Genomic DNA, 22,562 nt, shown 5'->3' with positions numbered 1-22,562 from the left:
ACTGTCACTACTATATTTGACCTTATTTTTCTACCAAAAATTTTGACCATCAATAAACAGGTTTAGGTTGGTTGGATTGTAGATGGAATTTTTTCTTTTTATAAAAAAATCTAAGCAACACGAGCTTAACTTTAAAATGAAAAATCATTTTTGATTTTATTGTTTGATAGAGTGCCTGAAGGAGCTAGAGCTATAGAACCTTTATCATATGGCTACAGACTTCCCATTCAACCTATGCATGCATTCTGAAGCAAAAAATATTGAATAACCTACTTGAGTTTGCACTAGAGTAGGGGGAGATGGAAGGACGATGGTAAGAAACTCTTCTCATGCAATGAGAACCCACATTCTATTGGAGTTGGAACCTTCCTCCATTTAAGGCACTAACCAATCTTCTCCCCCTACCCCCTACTATGGCAAAGGAGAATGGGAATCACCCCCCAACTATAGTGCTGAGGGAGCTATAGTTGGAGTTCCTAACCACCTGGCCATTTGGCTACCCAACTAAACTAGTGGCAATAATCTACTATCAAGGGCCTTGCACAAGAAAGTCAATCCTCCAATTTTTCCAATTCTTCCAGTAGCTAGCTTGCCTAATCTTCCAATCAAATTCAACACGAATTACTTTTAAAACCATAAGAGTACTGATTAATTCATTATCCATTGTATGTTCTAGGTTTTTATTAATGGGAATTCTTAGTAATGGATGTATATGATAAATACCCTATAGTGGTTTGTATGTATCTTCTATTCTAAAATGGATTCAATTGATTCAGTTGTTTTAGCTATAAAAATCTCAAAATAAAATGTAGCTTTAATTGTATGAGGTGACACTAAAATTTTCTGTGTTTATAGTAGCGTGGAAGATTCAAGGGAAGAGAAACCTGCTTGACCTCTTTCATCTTGCAAGACAATCTAATCCTACATCAAACATGAAGGTATTATCAAGCAAACCTATAGATAATCACCTTGCAGTGGTTCCATGGATGCCTTCCTAATTTCCCACATGTGTGCAAGAGTTTTCATTAGATCAGAAGGCAGGTTGTGATAATATCATTGCAAATGAGGACCACATGATGATGGATGATGATAATGAGGCTTTGATGGAGGAGGATCCAATCTCACCACCACAAGAAATTACTTCTTGTACTAATGTAGCAAATGAAATTAGTAATGATGGATTCTAGTGGTAACATTGAATGACCCCTTAGTTGCCACTCAACACATAGTTGATGTGGTTGAATGGATTTTTGTTTTTGTTGGACTCCCTTAATAGAATTAGACTATATTACAACTTGATCTTTATGTATATATAAAATATAGTATTGTAATTATTTTCATTTTTTTAAAAGAAAACATATTTTTTTAGGTTTTTGTTATTTTTATAAATCTGGAAGGGTTACAAAAAAAAAAACAAAAGAATAATAAATTGATGTCGGAAGGTGTAGATAGATTTTTTAAGTGTAATGTATAAGGAAGAAAAAGCTAGGGCATTTGTTTCTTAAGTCTCTACATTGAAAGGCAATGAACATTACCACTCCAAGATATCAACAACAAGATTTAAGATAACAACTCTCAAAATAGATGTCAACTTTGTATTCAGTGATGCATCATAGTGGTAGTTTTAACACTAGTTTTTAGAGTTGAAAGATTGATCAAAGTGTGTGTTTCTCAAGGTTTGTACATTTTGTTCTCAAGTCTGTGCATTTAAGACAATTGGTTCCTTGAAAGTATTTTAGGATCAATATATAATAGTATGAGCTTGGCATTAAATTTTGAATTGGCTTGAACATAGAGTCCCTCACTAGACTACAAGGAATACCATAGAAGGTTTATATGAGCAACTAAAAAAGAAATTGAACTAGACAACCTTTGTCTTGTAGGCACCGTACAAGATTGTGAACCAATCATCCCAACATTTGTTAACCATGTTAGTTTTTTGTTTGAAAACAAATCCAATGTAACTCATCAAAGAAAGAATATGCTGATTATGTGGTCATTCTTATGGCTATCAATTTAGATGGAAGGATCATTAGAATGGTAAGGTCAAAGGGGCTTTATACCAACTAACCTTTTTTGACTTCTTAAATATCTACTCAAATGCATTCCATTGTCTATCATAAACCAATCTTTAAGAAATCTCGTTAACAAGTGCTTGTCATATCATTTTAGTTTTAACCCTTTTGGATATGTTGAAAGTTGAAAATTGTAATAAGGTTTGAATTAGTGTCTCTCTTGACAAGATAATCTTGGATGTTTCATGAATTATTGATGAGACCCTAAAAAAATGCTTAGATGCCTTTTGGCTATAGTTAAATCTTTTTTTGACAACTGGAAGGTTCTTTCTATGCAACAGATGCTTTAGGTTCTGCATCCAATATAGGCATTCATAAAATTATTTCATTGTTTTATGAATAAACTAAACTAACACTTCCATGTGTAAAATCAGGCTCAAATAGAGCAAGATTATTTTGATCTTTCTTCAAAGTCCGCATGCTTCATATCTCTAATGGTGTGGAGAGAATCTTATAGAGATAAAATTACTATATAGACTTCAAATCAATACCATGAAGTGGCTCACAAAGAATGATATTTAAAGTTATGAACAACATAAACATCAATGCTATTGTTAAGTATCATCTATTACATTAGTAGGATCATCACTAATATGTTTAAAATCATCTATTTCAATTTGAATTCATTTTATGCATAAGATATTATTTTCATTTTTCATATAGAAAAATCATTTCTAATTTGAATATAGCAATATCTAGGTTAATCTAAATATAGCAAACTATTGGTTCAAAATTTAATTGTAGAAATTTCTCTTCTCAAATTTAAATATTGAAATATTGCAATTATGTTTATCCTTTTCTAGAGATTTACACAAATAGCAATTTCTTCATTTTCAAAATAATTACCACAATTTTGTTTAATCCTTGTCCAGTGGTTTAGGCAAATAGTTAACTCCTTTCATAATTGAAGCAATATTTAATTTTTGGTAGATATTTTTCTATAAAAAAGTTGTTACTTGTTTAAACAAGCTATTGATATTAACACACTAACTACATGTGATGAGCCTGCTTATCCATGGGTTTTAAAAGATCCATTTATTTGATAGTCTATGTGCCATGTCACAATGTTACAATGGTATATCTATTATGACACTATAATAGTCATAGCCCCACATATTAAACAAGATAAATAAGAACATAAATTGAACACACATATCCATATAACTTGAATGTTACATATATGTATGCAATAAATATTTTGTTTTTATAGAATTTTTTCATTATCTATGTTATTTGGTATTGTTTTAGTAGTAATAAAGTGTCTTGAATGCACTAATTTAAAAGTTTTTTATTGTGTAGCTTTTGTTTTCAATTATAAATCATATGCACATATTTTAAATTTTTATAAGTGCTATGTTTTTAATATTACATTACTTCAAAAGAACTATTTCATAGAGTTTCTACATTTTTAACAACAAAGGCCTAAATGCCTTGGTTTTGCCTATTCCTTCATATGTTGCATCTTATTCATGGTGATCCTAGAAACTAAGCATAGCCTCCCTTGACTCATTGAACATTACATCTCCCACTATTTCAACCTTATTCTTACTTTTGCCTAAAATAGGAGGCGGCACTGCATTAGTTATTAGTCCTTTCTGTAACGTTTTATAGTCTCACTTTCAACTTTCTCCTCTGTTCTTCCTCTATCCTTCACTGGTCCTTCTCCCACTAAGTGATGTAATGTAGTAGCTCATCCATGCTACTCTTTCTTCCTCAACCAGCTTCCAAATTGGCTCCTTGAAGCCAAAAACTATGAATGGTTTCATCCCCTTTGTTGGTCCTTCAGTGCGCCTCTAGCTATTCTATCATGCAAAAATCAAACCTAACCTTAGCTTAATCCTACCACTTTTGGAAATTCAAATGCCCTTCTAGTTCTATGTAGAGTTCTATCACTCTTTCCACTTTGATTGGTCTTGTGTTAGCAGAAAAACCCATGCACAAGACAAAGACTAAATGCCTACATTTGTCCTTGGACAAAAATCCTCTCAAATAAACTGCAAAAATGCATCTACAATTGCACATCCCATTCCACTACAACTTGGATAACCTTATGCAACTCCATTAAAGTGAATCTTAATTCAACTTTTCCCCATATTACTTTCATTATCCTCTATCTCTTTGCTCCACTAAAGGTTTAACCCTTGGAGACCCATTACTGGGTAATAAGAATTTGTATATCTAAAGTCCAACACTTGAGTAGATGAGGAATTATATTGATGGATCCATGTAGATCTTAATATATGTGTGCCCAACTTGCTATAGTAGTGCCAACTGGTTTTATTTGCATTAATAATAATTACTAAAAATAAATAGTGAAAGGAATAATAGAATTACTAAATACTATGATTGGCTTGTAGACAATTTTATTGAATTAAACTAGAAATTCCTCAATGTTTCAAACAAGATGAACCATAAAATCTTCCTAATGCTTGATTGATCTCAAATTTTTTGATGTCAATTACTAATTAAGAAATTTTAAAAAACCCCAATCCCATTCTTGAATTTCACAAACCTCTTAGTGTATTACTCCAGAGTCCAAATACCTCTTATTGTCTGAGTTCTTAGTCCTAGTGCAAAAAGTAAAGATTGGTAAGAATGGTACTACCAGCTCCAAAATTTGCTAAGTCGCATAAGAAATTTAAGCGAATCAACAAGATGAAAAGCACTCTAAAAATGTGTGGAACCACTTCAAACCACAGGGATTGATTTCTAGATTTGAAGTTAGTGATTCAATGAGGGTTTTCATTCTCAAAATAATCAAAGAAGAAATTGCAAGTTTAATCCAACAACATATTGTTATTTGTACTCTTTAACATGTGAGTGAATGAGACCCCAAATATCCTTTTATTTCTTTGATGGGAGAAAAAGCCAATTTGAAATTATGAAATAATTGATGTTACACCAAATTTTTTTTCAAATAATAAAATTGTCTTTCATGTACAAATCCCTTTCCCTAATCCAAGGGCATCCATTTCTAAGTGGACATAAAGTAATTTTATAAAAAACTGACACTTATTTAACTAATATAAAATTAGACATTAGAACTTATGTGTATAGTTAATTACTTCCATCTAAGTTATAGGGAGCACTATCGAGGCATCAAAAACCAAATCTGATTATGCCAAGATGTAATTGAAGTAGTGGGGATTGGTGCCATATTCTAACTATGCTTAGATTTGCCATATTTTGTTGTTCAGAGATTTGTTGCAACATTCCAAAGCCTTTCAAGACTTTTTCTTCACAACATCACACCTCCTAACATCCTTCTTGACTCCCTCTGAGATGATTGGTCTTGTGAGATAAGATCAACACTGAACTAGAATTGGAATACAATACTAATGAATGACAATTGGAATAGATTTAGTATTTATGCAGTATACTGACAAAATATGCATCATAAATATTCTGCATTCAAGTTCAATATAAAATAATAATATCAAGGTTAAGTTTCAACAAGTTTTGGAGGAAGAGCATCAATTATTGGTATACACAACAAGTTCTAGAAGAAGAGTATCAATCGCTCATACAACCAAACTTATACACTTGAATCTCTTAAATGATATATTAGATTTTGATTATCTTTTTTGTTGTCAGTATTACCTTGAGATGTTTTATGTCTTGCTGCCATGATAGAAACCTTCTCTCCAAATGAAAGACATTTTCTATAGTTCAACATACCAATTAGGGTTTAGGTTTAGTATCACTATTGATATTCTAAGTATCAAGCTTTCATGTGCAAATTTTTTTTGGATATGTTTGTCTATTCAGCCTTGTTGGCCTTTGGTGGCTTGGTGAGATAGATTTCATTCATCAAATTTTGTACTTGATTTGAATACTAGATTTTGTAACAATTTTTTGGGCAAATGAAAACATTCAATCAACTTATGTATGATAGATATGATCTAATACAACAGGAAGAAGGTAAGTTGGTTCTTGGTAAACCAAAATATGTTTTCCTTTCAATTGCATGTTTCCTAATTCACCTTTTTCCATATCATGATTCTAACAACTTCCAATGAATCTACAAAGTCTTCTCAGTGATTATGGGATTGATCTATCCAATATGAAAATTTAATCATTTGCATTATTACAAACTATCCAGTAACAATAACAAAGAAGATTCTATCTTGGCCAAAAGCACTAGGAAACCAAATATAATTTGTTTTCCTTTAGCCACCGCCACTTTCCTGAATTGTAAAGCGTTTTAGGGACATTTACACAAAATTAAGGTTTGTTAGTTTATATTATTGTTAGAGAAGAGGGAAGACCTTCAGTTTCTAAATCAAAATTGTGAGGGATTTCTTCCAAGTTTCATAAGAATTATATAGCAATAGTCTATAGAATATAATTTTTTCCTATCTTCTATCATATATGAATGTTTGGAACTATGAGTAAATATTTATGTGTGCTCTAGTATCCTCTCCTTATGTAATGTCCCCAACTAGGACTGACCTTAATTTTCTCTGAATTCCCTATTAGGGTTTTGATTGCACTTTGGAATGTCATTTTGTGACATTCCGTAGTAGAAAATTCTAATTCCCAATGAGTAATCATATGTCACTATGCTTTTAAATCAAATTAAGGAACAATTATTGATTCATAATACATATGTCCTAATTCCTTACTTCTCTCCTAGTCACTAACTTTAAGAAGGATGATATATTTACCATGCCAAGGGGGCATGAAATAGCCTACAAGCGGCTTCCCTCAAAGCTCTTACCTTCATATATTAGTTGATAATATATTGAAACCATTTTTTTTTCTCTTTCCTTTGAATGTGATTTGTCATGGATACTTTGTAGTTGGACATAGACTTTATGCAAAAGGGTTCGATTATGGAGAAGCTAGATATAATTAATGGTGCTTTGGAATCCCCTAGACTGGATGTTCTTGATGGTTTTTTTGCAAGTTTGTCTATGATAATTATTAGTGAGGTAGTATTCTATTTTTGAACATTTTTCTTTTAAATTGAATTCACTAGGATCATTGCACCATAATTGCTTCTTGCAGTATGACTTTTAATACTTATAGTATGTTGATTACATATTTTTTTCCCTATAAGGTTGGATATGAGACTTTCATTATTGCTGCACTCATGGTAATGTGTCATCCAAAGTCCATTATCTTGTTTGGTGCTCTTAGTGCACTTATTGTTATGACTATAAGTAAGACAATTACTCTAGCATTTTATATTTCTGGCTTCAATTTTGGAATATAGTGTTCTTAATGAAAGTGATTTTGGTAAAGAGATCTTTGTCTCATTCATATGGGGTCAAGCTTGAGAAAATACTAAATTGCTTTAATTTGTATGATGCTATGAATGAAGGTGCTATCAACTAGATTAGGGCGAATAGTTCCAAATTTGATCTAAAGGAAGTACAAAAATATTGCTACTATAGGTAGGGAAGTGTACATACTATTCTGATGAGATACTATTTGACTTTCTTTTTGCATAAAGCTTTTTAAATATTTTATCATATCAAAATTTCTTAGTGCTCTAAATTAAAACCTCACCACATCTAGAGATCTGTGATACTTAGTTCTCTATTATTTGTTTGATTGCATATTCTGTGTTCCTTACTTATTTGATATTTCCTTCAGAAAGCTTAAGACACCTATGTCATGTGGTACTCATCATTTTCTGTTTGAATGTAGTGGGTGTTAGAGGATCACAAATATAATCATAGAGGAAAGATTTTCAATCAAATGTCAAAAATGAAACCAGAGTTAGAAATTGGTTAGAATGCTTTTGTGACTACGCTTTTTGACTAATTTATAATCTTAAAGAAATTAAGAAGGATAATTGCTGGATTCACATTCTTTCTCAAAATGTAGAAGACCCCATCTACCAAAATTTACATCTTGTTATATATGGAGACTTTATTATTTTGTATGTGGTTGTCATGATCTTGTATGTGGTTGTCATGGTCGACTAGCTAACATATGGCATTATATTATGATTTTTATCAAGTGATGTCTCTTTGCAATTTTATATGCTTTTTTTGGCTTGCATTTACTTTATATTGCCTAGAGGTCAGATTCAAAGAATTCACAAAAAAAGAGATGTAGGAGGTATGTTAGTGTTTTCTCTTTCTTTACTAGACTATGAACTCTTGATATCAATTGGTTAGAGGATCATTTTGAATAGATTTTCTAAGAAATTAAGTTGCCATAGCACTTTGGATTATTTTAAATGTCTTTTTCCCTTAGTTTCTGTTGATGTGATTTATATACTCCACATTTTTAGAAGTTTCCTATTTTGTATTTATCTCTTCCTATTCTATGTTGTGTAAACACAAGTTTTTTCTTGCTTATTCTCTTTTTCAATAAATGTGCTAGGTGGAAGAAAAGCTTGAAACTATCCCAGGAAAGACAACAGTTAGGTGTTTTTTTATCAAGGTTTTGCACACCAATTTTCTTGGAGGTTTCACATTCTATAGATAATGTTTGAAACTTTTAGATTCCCAATCCCAATGGGATGACCTTCAAATAATATCATCAATTTTTTGTAACTTAATATCATCTCTACAATCCAACCTTTTTCAAATTTTGTAAAATTTCTACATATGTAGTTAATAAGCTTTATTGGCTCATGTGATCATTATCAATGTTTACGTGCTTTCATGGGTTCTACTAGTTTGCCTTTTGTGATAGCTACAATTTTAATATGTTTGGTGTAGGCATTTATTTTGACATTTTTGGCTGAGTGGGGAGATCGTAGCCAAATAGCCACAATTGTAGTAAGTTGTCCCTTGGATTTACTCTTATCATTATGTTTTCTGATGATCTAGATAAAAAATCTTTAGAATTATTTCACATGTTGCTAGCTATTTACACTATATAGTAGCTGTACTTTTGCTCTGCTTGCTTGATAAGCTGATGGCTAAATATTTGTTTTCCTCTTTGAAGGCATTTTTAATTCAATTTAAATAACTCTGTTGTACTATTAAAACATTTTTAAACATTACATCTTAGGGGCCTCAACATTAACAAAATGATCCTTTAACAGTAAAAGTGAGCTTCCATAGTTCGAAGCATTGAGAGTGTTAGATCATTTGTCATTTCCTCCTTTATTTATAAATTATTATCTCAATAATAGGTCACAAACGAGTTAACAAAAATGTTTGTGTTTTGAAGACTTTTTTTTATAGTTTGATTCTCATATTAATCAGCTACATGCCTTGAAATGAGAATTGGAGTAAAAGACATTAGTGAGATGCAGGTAGTTCTTTTGGATTAGATGCCACAAATAAAGGTTATCACTTCCATCAAATCCTCATGATACTTGCACCTACCCTAGGGTTTTCCACTCCTAGAAGTGGATGAGGTAATAAACCCAATTTATTCAATTGTAACAACAAATAATAAATTAGACAATGTAGGTGTCACATAAGGGTTTGAACCTAGGTCTCCAACATGAAAACCCATGACTTAAACTATTGTATTGAACGCATTTCATTTATACTATAAGTATTAAACTAATAGTTGATATGGGTGTGCCTAAGCTCTTAATAGAATGCCCTGCCATACCATTTTTGGATTGTGCAAAACACAATGGATTTTTACAAAAAAAATAGCAATTTTTCTTCATGATCTTCATCTCCATTTTTGTAAAATGACAAAAAATCTAGTAAAGAAAAGCATGTTTTGCATAGTTGAATTTGTTTCCAATTTTTCTTGTGTCATTTGTGGGGAGTTTAGCCTACACTATTGATATGATTTATCTTAGATCTATAGTCCATATAGTAGAATGATAACAAGCTTGTAGATTGTCATATTCTCTTAAACTAATAAATTTTATCTAATATTATTAATACTTCTAACTCATATTCATTATATTACATTGAAATCTAGTTTATTGATGGTTATTTATGTCTTATTGTTATTGTAGATATTATTTAATATAGATTTGGGCAATTTGATAATAATCATTGTAACATTTTAATCTCAACATATATAGTCTTAGAAGACCTAGCTTTTCTAAACACATAGCATAATCAAATTAACTATTTTTAAATGTATTACAACAAAAGGAAATAGTTTCTATGTGACACTTGTTATGATAATCATAAAAGTATTTTGTCCTGTATTTATATGGATTTTGAAATATTCTTATGAAATTCTCTTTTTGGATCTTCAAGTACAATAGTATTGCAAGAATTAGCCAAATTTGATTTTTGGACTCACTGGATTTTATCTCTAGGCTTCTATTTGTCATTTGTGTATTCATGTCCTCATGAATCTTGAAGTAATAATATTTGGAATGGAGCCAAAGAAATATTTTGGAATGTACTTCTAATTTGAAATGAAGACAATTTCTTGGAATATAAGGGGCCTCAATGGGGTCCATAAGTAGGAAATTCTTAGGAATATGATTAGAGATTAGAGACTTGATATTTTGATGATTTAGGAGACAAAAATGAAGAAGGAGATTCTAGGTAAGATGTCCTTTAGTAGTAATATGGTAGGTGTGGTAGTGGAGTCTGAAGGTGTGTCATGAGGTTTGCTTACTCTTTTTAATATTAAATAGTTTAGATTTACTACTCTATTTAATGATGGTAATATTCTCTTTTGTAAAGTGTTTCATCTACACTCCAATGAAAATTGGTTCCTTTTGAATGTCTATGCTCCTAACTCTAAAAGGGAAAGGAAGAATTATTGGACTAAGAGTTGTGATATGGTCCAGACTAGTAAATTAAATAAAGGTATTATTATGGGAGACTTCAATACTCCTCTTATGTATGAGGATAAATTGGGAGGTTTGGCTTTAGATATGGAAAGCAAGATGGATCACCTCTCCAATTTCATTAATAGCTTTGCTTTATTAGATGTGGATCTATCAGGTGGAACTTACACTTGGTCCAACAAAAGAGTTGGAAGTGATTTTATCCAAGTTTGATTGGATAGAGCTCTTATTTCTTTGGACTGACTGAATTCTTTCTCTTGTAGGTTGTCCATGCTCCTAAGAGTTGGTTTAGATCACTCCCCTATATCACTCTCGATTGTCTCTCTTGAACCTAGGAGGAACTTCTCTTTTCAATTTGAATAGATGTGGACCTCCCATTTAGATTTATTGCATAGGATATACTATTAGTGGGGAATGGAAGTGGAAGGAATAACTATGTTTAAAGTTTTCAAGAAGTTGAGTAATGTGAAGTGACTAATTAAAGTATGGAATAAGACTAATTTTGGCCATATCTTTTAGGATGAAGAGGAGTTTTCTATCAAGCTCACTTCTATCTAGGACAACATTCAACAAGAAGGGTATAATGATTTGAATTGTAATGTTGAGATGTCCATTTTGATAGATTTGCATAATATTATTAGCAAAGAGGAGAAGTTCTAGAAGCAAAGATCTAGAATAAATTGGCTTAAAGAGGGTGATCAAAATATTAGGTTTTTTCATATCTCTACTCTTATGCATAGAGAAAATAATAGACTATTAGGTTTGAAAAGGGTAGGATCTTTTGACAAGAGAGAATGATATTCATGTTGAGGTTGTTTCTTATTTCTCATCTCTTCTATCCTAGGATGCTTTGCTATCGAAGGTGGATCAGAATGAAATGATCTCTTATCTCCCACAGATTATTCAACCCCATCATAACAAGATGTTGAGAGTGATCCTAAAAGCATAGCAAGTTAAAGAAGCTTTTTTCTCTTTTCCTATTGACAAATACCCTAGACCTAATGGTTTTTCAAATTTCTTTTTTCAAATTTATTGGGAGGTGGTTATGGAAGATGTGGTGAAGGCTGTCCAAGAATGTTTTGGACCAAGAAGTATTCTTAAGGAGATAAATTCTACTTTCCTGGTCTTCATCCCTAAAGTCCCTAGGGTAGTTTCTTTGGATAAATTTAGACCTATTAGTCTTTGAAACACTTTTTACAAGATTATCTCAAAGTTGTTAACGTCAAGAATCCTCAAAATTATCCCTTTGATTATATCACAGTAACAAACAAGCTTTGTCCCTAGAAGACAGATATAAGATCCTATCATGATGGTTCATGAAGTGATTCATTTCATGGAGGTAGGAAAAAGAGAAGGTATGCTTCTTAAGCTAGATCTTTCCAAAGCCTATTATTGGGTGGACTGGACTTTCCTCAATTTGGTGCTTCAAGCTTTTGGATTTGATCAAAAAGTTTGTAAGCTTATTTCTCATCTTATTTCTACTTCTTCCCTTGCAATCTTGGTAAATGGGGCTCCCTCATATTTTTTTAAACCTTCAAGAGGGTTAAGACAGGGGGATCCTATTTCTCCTTTTTTTTTCATTATCATGGCTGAATGTATTGGATGATTGATTGAGAGGAGAAAATAAGAAGGGAGAGTGACAGGGATCAAACCATCTTTGAGGAGTGCCTCTTTTTTCCATTAGTATTTTGTGGATAATACTATTATGGGAGGGGAGGCTTCTATTAAGGAGGCTAAAGTGATGAAGGAAATTCTAGATTTGTATATTAGAGGATTAGGACATCTTATTAATTTGGAGAAAAGCTTTGTCTTCTTCATTAATACTCCAAAGGAAAGACAAAGGAAAATAGTGATAATTCTTGGGTGTGTAGTGGGAAAGCTCCCTTTCACGTATCTTAATCTCCCTATGGGTTCAAAGCCCCCTGATTATTTCTGGAATGGGATCATTGGAAGGTTTAGGAAGAAGTTGGTGGGGTGGAAAGGGGCTTCTCTTACTCAAGCAGAAAAATGTCTTTTGGTAAAATCCACTCTTTAGAATCTCCTGATGTATGCCCTGAGTCTTTTTGGGATACCAGTTAATTTTTCTGGAAAAATGGAAAGGATCTAGATATATTTTTTCTGGTATGGCCTTGAGGGTTAAAATAGATATCCCCTTGTGGCTTGGGATAATGTCTATCTTCCAAAGTGCTATAGGGGCCTGGGAATTAGGAAATTAAAGCACCTTAATAAGGCTCTACTAGCTAAATAGATATGGCACATTTTTAGTAGCATAGGGGAATGGAGAGATATTTTTGTTAATAAGTATATTAGAAGACCTACTATTCAATTCTTGCTCAATAATGAAGACATCCTGAATGAATCGATTATTTGGAATGGAATCCTTAAGGCGAGGGATCTGGCCAAAGCTAAGATTAAGTGGAAAGTGGGTAATTGTGAGGAAATTTTTTTTTGGCATGATAATTGGTTGACTCAAGGCCCCCTTATAAATAATCCTATCTTTGAAAACTAGTCAAATGTTTGTATTAGGAAATTTGGTTTGGAAGTTTCTGATTATAGAACTGACCAGGGTTGGAGAGACTTGTCTCTCATTTCAGATGACCTCAAGCCAATTATGATAATGCTGAGCTCTTTGATTCTTAACAAGAAGAGGGATGAGGTTATTTGGGGAGACAAACCAAATGGTTGTTAGCTAGTTGCATCAAGATATAACTATCTTTGGAGCTTGAATGAGAAGATCCCCTAGGCTAAAGCTTGGATACCTGATCTTACCCAAAAGATCAATATCTTTGTCTAGTTGGCTTTACTAGAAAAAATTGTTACCCAAGATAATTTAATTAAAAGAGGGAATTATATGCCTAATAGATGCATTCTATGTAAAAATTAGATGGAAACAACAAATCATTTGTCTATCCATTATTTTTATTCTAGGGAGGTTTGAGACAATTTAACTAAGAATCTTAGGGTAAGTTGGTGCAAGCCAAGAAATGTACTGGCTTTCTTTTTCCAATGGAATAGTTTCTATAAAGGAACTCATTTATAGGATTTAAGTACCTAGAATTTGCCTCATTTCTTTTGGGGAGTATGGGAGGAAAGAAACAATTGAATCTTTAGAGAAAGAGAGGAACCTGCTTTTGTTCTAATGAACAAGATATATAGAAGCATGAAGAAAAATTATCAAGTAAGAAACGAGGAGATTTTGAAACTGGTGGTACGAAGAAGGAGAAAGACAAGGATATGAGGGCTAAAAGATAGGAGGTGAAATGGCTACTACCTTCGAAGCGATGGCTAAAGAAAATTTTGATGGTGTAGCCAAAGGAAACCCTAGACCTTTGGGTTGTGGAGGTATTAGTAGAAATAAATATAGTGGAGGGGAGGCAACTTTTTCTCATCCATTGGGATATTAGACAAACCATTATGTAGAAGCTAGTGCTGCATGCCACATGATGAAATTAGCTTTGGACATGGGAGTTAAAAAATTATGGTTGGAGGGGGATTCATATAATATCATAAGGTGTATTAAAGGGATGACTCAACCATCATGGTCAATAGAAAATATTATTGATAAGACCTACTCCCTTCTTGATAATTTTAAAAGTGTCCACATCACTCATGAATATAGGGAGGCAAACTTTGTGGTAGACTAATTTTCCAACAAAGCAGTCAGGCAAGATAAGGGGATAATTTGGAATTTTGGCAAAAATATTCTAGAAGAGGCAGAAAGCCTAATTGAACTAGACAAAATCTAGGGTGGTACAATGGATATCTAATTGTCATAATGGTATTTAATGAGATTTGGGATTTAAGTATTATATTAATGGTTTTTATGAAAAATGTAGTTAGATGAGGTTATCGGTGTCACCTTGACACATTTCTTGGGTTAATTTCTCTCTTTCTTTACTATTTTGGGGGTAAAGATAGAAATTATGGTGATTATCATAGAGGTGGCCATTAGGGTTTCTAGAGGTTGGAGAAGGGTTATCAGAAGTTGGGGCTTATGAGAATTGTGAGTGTTGAGAACTTAGAGATGGTGGGGGAAATTATTAGGAAGGAACCTATTGGTGAAGCAGAAAAATGGAAGCACAGGATGAAAGTTTGACAAAAGATGGAGAAGTGTGGTATAGCCAACTACATTTCAAAACTTCATGGTTTTGACCCTGCAGTCACTAACAGTATGGTGGATTCATGGATGGACAGAAGGGTGAAAGTGGATGGGGTTTTGTTTCAAGTCATTAAGGAAATTATTTCTTTAGTAACTAAAATTCTAGCAGAGGTGATGAAGTTTTTTAGGGACAAGAAGATGTCAGTGAATGCTATGAAGGAATTTGCAAAGAATGTGGAGGAGAGAAATGAACTGGTAAAGTGTGAAGCTTACTGTGAAATGGATTCTATCAAGAAGCTATGGAGGTATGTCTTACGAGCCATTATAGAGTATATTTCTTTGGACACTAGATTTGATAGGGTAAGAACACATCACTTCATTTTACTCAATCACTTTTGCTATGGTGTCAAGATTTTGTTCCCTTTTTATTTATATACTTCAATGTGTAAGAGTATTTCTATGCATAATAAGAAACCCTCAATGAATCTATCCCTACATGAGGGGTTATTACTTCTAATTTATGAGCATTTCAAGGCTTAGACCATAAGAAAAACCCCCTTGTAGGGTGTAGATGCTTCTATAGATACATGAAGCTCTAGTTTCTTATTTGATTTAGAGGATGTCCAAAGTATTAGTTCAAAGGGTCAAGAGAACATTACACCTGCAAAAAAAGCCAAGGATTCAGACAAGAAGTTGCCTTCATCAATAAAAACCTTAGGTAGGAAGAGCCCTAGATGCCATGGGTTGAAATCATTTGGATAGGTAGATGAAGAGTATAATGTGGGAGGGGATGATATGAAAATTGATGAAGAGGGTGTAGAGGAGGTGACAACTAAATCAATGGAGCTAGTAGCTAAGAAATAGAGGAGGTCAAAAGAGAAGGATGTTAAGGGGATTGTGGATTCTAGGCTAGAGCTTCCTACTATTCCTCTTTCCCCTATTCATCCTTAGGAACTAGATATGGAGAAGAAAAGTGGTGAGGGAGGAGAGGTGGTCATTAAGGATATGCACTTGGACTAGAGAAACTTTAATGTAAGAACTTCCAAAATGGGTATTGTAAGAGAGGCAATGAAACCACAAATTTGAGAAGAAAAATAGGGTCGTCTCTAGTTAGAGGATCTCATTGATCTAGAAATGGTGGCCATAATGGATAATGCAAGGGAGACTGGGATAAATTTTCTTAATAATGCTAGGAAAAGCATGATTGACAATTTTAGGTCAATCAAATGGTTTTACCATGAGTTGGAGGAGTTCAGAGAAAAATAGGCTAGCTAGAATAGAAGAGGAAGATGCCAGATTGTGAGAATTTCAATGATCAGGGGGATCAACTTAATTTATTTGAGAAGAGAATCCACAATTTGGAAAATTACAACCATAATCTAGCAAATCAGTTGCTTGCCATTTTGACCTCTATCAATGATAATATCTCATCCCTTACTAGAATGCTGAAAAAAAGGGGTCTTCTAGATGAAAATGAGGGGAAGGATAGAGAAAGAGATAGGATGGAAGAGGAAGTGACTACATACATTACCTTCAACAACATGGAGTAGGAAAGTTAGAAGAAGTAGGACTAGGTGGAAGACAAGATTAACAAATCCTATGAAGCAACTGAAATGATGTAGGAGTTGGAGAGAAAGATAAAGGAATAACAATGGTTTTTCTTTTCTTGTCTTTTGGAATGAAAGATTACTATAGTTTTTTTTGTCTAGTTGATTTTTTAGTCTATTGTATTGGTCTTTAGATTGGTCTTTGTTTTTTGGCTAGGCTTTATCTACTTATTATCAATATTTGGCTTTTTGTCTAGCTATTGAACTGGCCCTTTGGTTGGCCTTCTTTTATTGGTTGTGCTCTTACTACTTATTATCAACCTTATGATGTGTTTTAACTCTTGGGTTTTATGATCCCTATAAAACCTAATTTTCTTATCAAAAGCATTTGGAGGCCTGGGTTATATTTATAGTTGCTTTATGATCCTTAGGTGAATATTGTGGCATCATTTTTACATTAGGAGCTTTTGTGTCCTTACAAAATAAGAACCATGTGATCCATAAATTTTTTGTTATCTTGTCATATTTGTAAGAACTAGCACTTTTATGCATGAGGATAATTCCAAGTTGAATTGGACACTTTGGACTTATTGTGGAATTTCCTTTTATACTTTTAGTTCGCTATTTATAAGAATGCACTTGGAGTTGCTATTGGCACAACACTAGGACACACAATATGCACTAGCCTTGCTATCATTAGGGGAAGTTTTTTGGCATCCAAAATTTCACAAGGTACAGTTGCTATTGTAGGAGGATTACTCTTTCTTTTATTTTCATTGAGTTCTTACTTTTACCCTCCCATATAAATTAGTCTCGTGTAAGGTAACTAAACATTTTACCTTACATAAAGATTTTTAATTCTTTTGTCTGAGTTTTGTAAATACACATTGACTAGAAGAAAACTATCAAGAATTGGTCAAATACTACTAGCTACATGTCCCCGTGTTATGACTCATGAGCAGTACAAAAAAAAGTGACAAAAAAATTCAATAATATAATGTGAAAATCCCCTACTTGTCTGCTAAATTGTGATGCCACTATTTTTTTTTATTGTATTGCTATTGGATTAATAGAGTTACAATAATTTGTAAATAATTGAAAAATGAGCTCAACAATATATTGAAATTGCCCCAAATCTTCTTGTTCTTGAGAAGGCATTTCCTACTTACTTGTTTCTTATGCATGATGTTTTAATTTTCATGGTCTTTTTTTCTCCTACCTAAATGCCTTTTATCCAAAGTTGTATTCAAGGATTGATGATTGGGTGTTTTGTAGGACATTTTGATTGTGTGGGGAGAACATGACCAGAACTTTCTAGTGGATAAGGCCTATGAATTGAAAAAGTGAGTACTTAATACTTTTAGTTATGATTGAACATTATATTTTGTAAGTTTTATAGTGTGAATAGCATGGGAAGCTTCTACAGTCCATAGTGCTAAAAAGAAATGCTCAGAAACAAGTAAGGTTAGAGAGATTATGACATTCTATGTATACATTGTGACACTTTATATGGACATTGTGACACTCTATAAATGGATTCAAAATGATAGATAATATGGCTATTATTGAATGTGAAGTCCAACAGTCATTTGAACATTCCTCCTTGGTATGATTACCTCCTTGTGATCTGACCCCTTTGTTGTTTATTAAAGTGTCTCCCAATGAAGTTTCATGATTCTTCCTCTTCATGTCCTTTGTAAGAAGAATTTCAACATCATTAAATATTAATACACTTTCTTTCTTGCCAACTTGCTGTAGCCATAACTATGCATCCTTTCAATTATTTTATACTTTAGGTAGACAGGTAGGTAGGTAAAACAATTGAAGAACTTCAACACTTGTCTTATATCCTCACTTGTCATAATATGACCAATTTGGGATGAAGTCTAGTTTATTCATTATTTTATTATCTGTTGAAATTAATTCTTATTATGGGTTAAGTTCAAGGAGACTCAAAACCAAGACTCCCACATGAGAGGCTAACTATTTACTATTGGTGGATGTTATCTAGATCAAACAAATATTAGATATATAAACCTCATATCTGGACTACTTCAAATAATGGAGATAAATTTATATAAAAAATTATATCTGTTATGTCAATTTCAATAATATCAATAATGCTCTTAGAATAACATAATCAAATTTAGGGTGGTAAGAAGTTTGATATGCTTTTGATTCATCTCTTATAGATTGAATGAGTTGCAAATGCAATATTTGATTTTGTAAGATAGATATTTGGATATGTTTGTAAATCAATCCTATATGGATTGGATGAGTACAACTTTTGATCCAAACCGTAATCCTAATATGATGGCTGATCTGAAGAGAAGTTTGTTATAACTTGAGAATTTATGAGTTATTGATGCAATCACTATTTATAGAAATCTCTTTATGAGTCTGCAAATATGATTATCACCATGTCTGATTATTTTCCATCTTGTTTATGTGATGATCTTGTTGTGACACTATCTCTGTTTGATTCTAGATTCACATGCATTTCTTTATCCTGATAATTGTGGATCAATATGACCCTTCTTGGCTGTGACAAGGCTCCTTAGGGGCTTGATTATGGTGTGTAAATATGAATATATGTGATTTCTATCCTTTGAGAAGTAATTTAGTTTTCTTTAATATGTTTTGAGGAGGCATGATGGTAGAAGTCACATCAAACCATTTTGTCTCATGCAAGAAATTATAGTTCTTCATGTAACTTAATCAAAATTCCTAATTTGGTCAACTAATTATATTTCCTTCAGTAACAATCATGGATGCTTTCCTTAATATATGAACTATTGTTGTTTGTTATAAACAAATCATAGATATTGATTGTCTTTTCTCCTTACACAATATTTCCATTATTATCATATTAATTATGTATATCATCTTGATAAGTTGGCTGACTAGTTTTATCATTCTTCTCAATCCATCCAATTCTAGACTATTGATTCCTCAATTGTCCAATGATCAATTGAACTCATCCTGACCTATGTATTAACTAAAATCTTGAAATATATCCGATTAGATATATAATTGGTATACATACATATAGATATGCATACAATTCTATTGAGAATCTCTATTGTATTATCTATTAATTCATATTGAGCTGAATACATCTACTATAGTTCAACATACTAATCAGGGATCAGGTTTAGTATGACTGCCGATATTTTAAGTATCGAGCTTTGATATGGATGATTACTAATCATCAGGCTATGCATATTTACCTTTCATATAACATGTTGTGCATAGTTACCGAGTTTTCTAATTTAGCTTTCATATAACTTGCTGTGCATAGTTGTCAAGTTTACCTTTCATATTACTTGATGTGCATAGTTTCCAAGTTTTCTTACACTATTTAATATCTATTTTTCATCCCACAACTTCTGTATTTCTAGTTCACATGTTATTAAATTTCTTTAAGGGTGAAGCTTTTCTGAGGTAAGTCAACCATATTCTTGTACTCATTCAGTTTTACCTTGAGATGTTTTATGCACTACTACCATGATGAAAACCTTCTCTCCAAATGATAGAGTTGAGCATGACCTATTAGAAACTAAAACAAGAAATGGGCATTGCTTTTTACAGCAAATAGATGCATTACCAAATCACTTGAAACTAGGGATGGATGTAGATTTGTATTTAAGAAAAACTTGCAAAGAAGAAAGTGCATGGCTAGAAGAAGTAGCCAACAACTTATTTCCTCATAGGGCTGTACATGTAACAGTTAAACAGGATGCAATGCTACCCATAATTGGACATTGAAGAATTGCCTAGTCCATAGCCCTTAAATCAACAATGTTGACCAAGTCAAGATTAGAAACCTTATTCAACACACTTTTACTTATTTTTTCTGCTTTGGCTTCTACATAAGCACTCACATAGGGGGTAGGAGCCTATAGCAAAGATGAAAACCATTGGTCTATGGTATAAGTTAATCAGTGATGAAGCAAACAATGAAGAAGTGCCCTCTCCACAACCCTTACAATCACAATGTCAACCTCGTGGAGATTAGAAACCTTATATTAATTGGTGGCTTTGACACCAAAAAATTTAGCTACATCTGCATCACTCACATAATTGATGGTGCCCTATACATAAATGTCCATTTGTTCCATGTTGTATCAAGAAATTGTTTCTTATCCAAGCCATTTAATTTGTAACTTTTAAATCTCTGCAAAGATAAAGTTGGAGTAGGAGAATTTTTCTTCCCAAAGGTTCCCTCTGATTGTAAAGCATCCATTCCATAGTGCAATGACCCCATTCATAGTGCACTAGCTCATCTAGCATCTGTTGCAACATCCTACCCCACCCACACTCAGGTCTGTGCTGGCCTTTGTCAGGCATTAGAAGGTAGTTGATGAATATGCCAAATACTATGCTATCTTGTGAGTGGGTCCATATGTATGAACTAGCTCATCCCATGTAATGGCTTTTCCCATGATGAGCTCCTCCTAGAATATGGTCTTCTGCACTATTGTGCCTATTTATGGCACTATGTTGTATACTACCCATGGCCCATGGAACAAGATTTGTCAAATCCTATAAGTTTCCTCTAGAGTGATAGTCATCTCTCCCTAGAGAAAGTGGAAGGTGTTTATTTGCAAATGGAAATGCTCAACCAAAGCTATCAATAGGCCATGATTCACCAAAAATGTGGGAGTCAAATAAAGATATGAACAATAAAGGGCATCGATGTGTGCCATGTTGACATTATCTAGTTGTCATATCGAGCCTTTGTAAGGAAAATAATGTGATCTAAATGTTGGAAATGATTGAAATAATTATAAGAAAAGTTGAGGGAGATTGCTGGAATAAAATATGGAACTAGTAAAGAATGTCCTTAATCATTGTTTTGTCATTGATGTCAAACTTGCTACTTGTAGGGATGACAATTGCTTTAGTGATCCAAATACTATCAATTAGTTGACTGTCAAGGTGGAGGCAATTAATAAGATGTAACTAAAATACCTAGAGAAAGGTTGAAGTTATGATGTTGAAATGAAGTACAAGGATCAGCTAAGCCATTGATGAAAGAATGTATTTGATGACATACTACAAAGAATGGGCACACTGAAACATATCAAAGATTTAAGGTTTCAACTAAGTCTTTTGTAAAGCTCAAACTAAGTTCATTAGAGAGAAGGAGCTGGGCAAGCTAGTAAGAGCCGAGCAAGTTCTAGTTAATGCCTAGTAAACTTTAGATGCTGAGTGGTGCCAAGTAAGTTCAAGTGTTGAGTAAGTTCAAGTGCTGAGTAAGTTCAAGTGCCGAGTAAGTTCAAGTGCCGAGAAAGTTCAAGTGCCGAGCAAGTTCAAGTGCTGAGCTAGTATAGGTGCTGAGTAACATAGAGGTGCCAAGCACCAGTAACTCAATAATGCCGAGTTGCTACATTATTTAGGAAATTGAAGATTCGCCAGATCTAAGCCGACAAGGTTGTTATATAGAAATCTATGAATTAAAAGGAAGATAAGAATGATGAGTTGGTGGCACAGAACACCATGTAGAACATTTTTAAGATACAACTAGCGAAGTTTCAAGAAGAAAACAAGATATGGGGTGATGTAGAGCCACACCTTGGAAAGCTCAGGAGGAATACTCACTCAACTGAGTTACTTCAAGGGGCACAACATCAATCAGCCGGATCAAACTCGAACCAAACTCAAGATTGGATTAATCAGAATATATAAATCTCCATAGTTTATCTTCACCCGCACACCAAGATCTTTAACCTGAAATCTCCTCAAAGAAAATATATTTGCACTTTTATAAGAGAGACCAACATCGAATTGCTGCCAAACTCCATAGTTGATTATTTATATCCTTTCTAAGGCAAAAACAGAAACTTTCTCTATTACCCAAATTTGAATACCTCTCTTACACAGCCAACCGGCTTATTTAAAACTGACTCTCCTTTTCTAATAAAAGGATGAGAAACATTTTTTCGTCTTCTATCCAAGAAAAGGATAAGAATCCGAAACTGCCTACTACCTATTATTGGAATCTGACAATCATTATCTATGAATTAAAACTATTCTAATTTAAAAAACCTATACCTGGTCCTAGGTGGCTATATCTGGAGAGCTCATCGAACTGCTACTCTAGGTATGCCACCACATGTAAGACGTTTATTGAAAACATTAAATTTAAATAT

At 33.0% G+C, this 22,562-nt stretch overlaps 1 pseudogene; it reads left to right on the top strand.

The window, feature by feature from the left end:
- LOC149557594 (GDT1-like protein 4) overlaps nt 1-17,213 on the top strand; it is a 41,433-nt pseudogene extending 24,220 nt beyond the window's left edge.
- Nucleotides 17,214-22,562: the final 5,349 nt, after the last annotated feature.

The sequence above is a fragment of the Cupressus sempervirens genome, chromosome 5 (genome assembly GCF_028749045.1).
Source record: "Cupressus sempervirens isolate cs-2001-9-10 chromosome 5, ASM2874904v1, whole genome shotgun sequence".
NCBI lineage: Eukaryota > Viridiplantae > Streptophyta > Pinopsida > Cupressales > Cupressaceae > Cupressus > Cupressus sempervirens.
The sequence above is the reverse complement of the archived record's forward strand: the minus strand, read 5'-3'. Positions and strand labels throughout refer to the sequence as shown.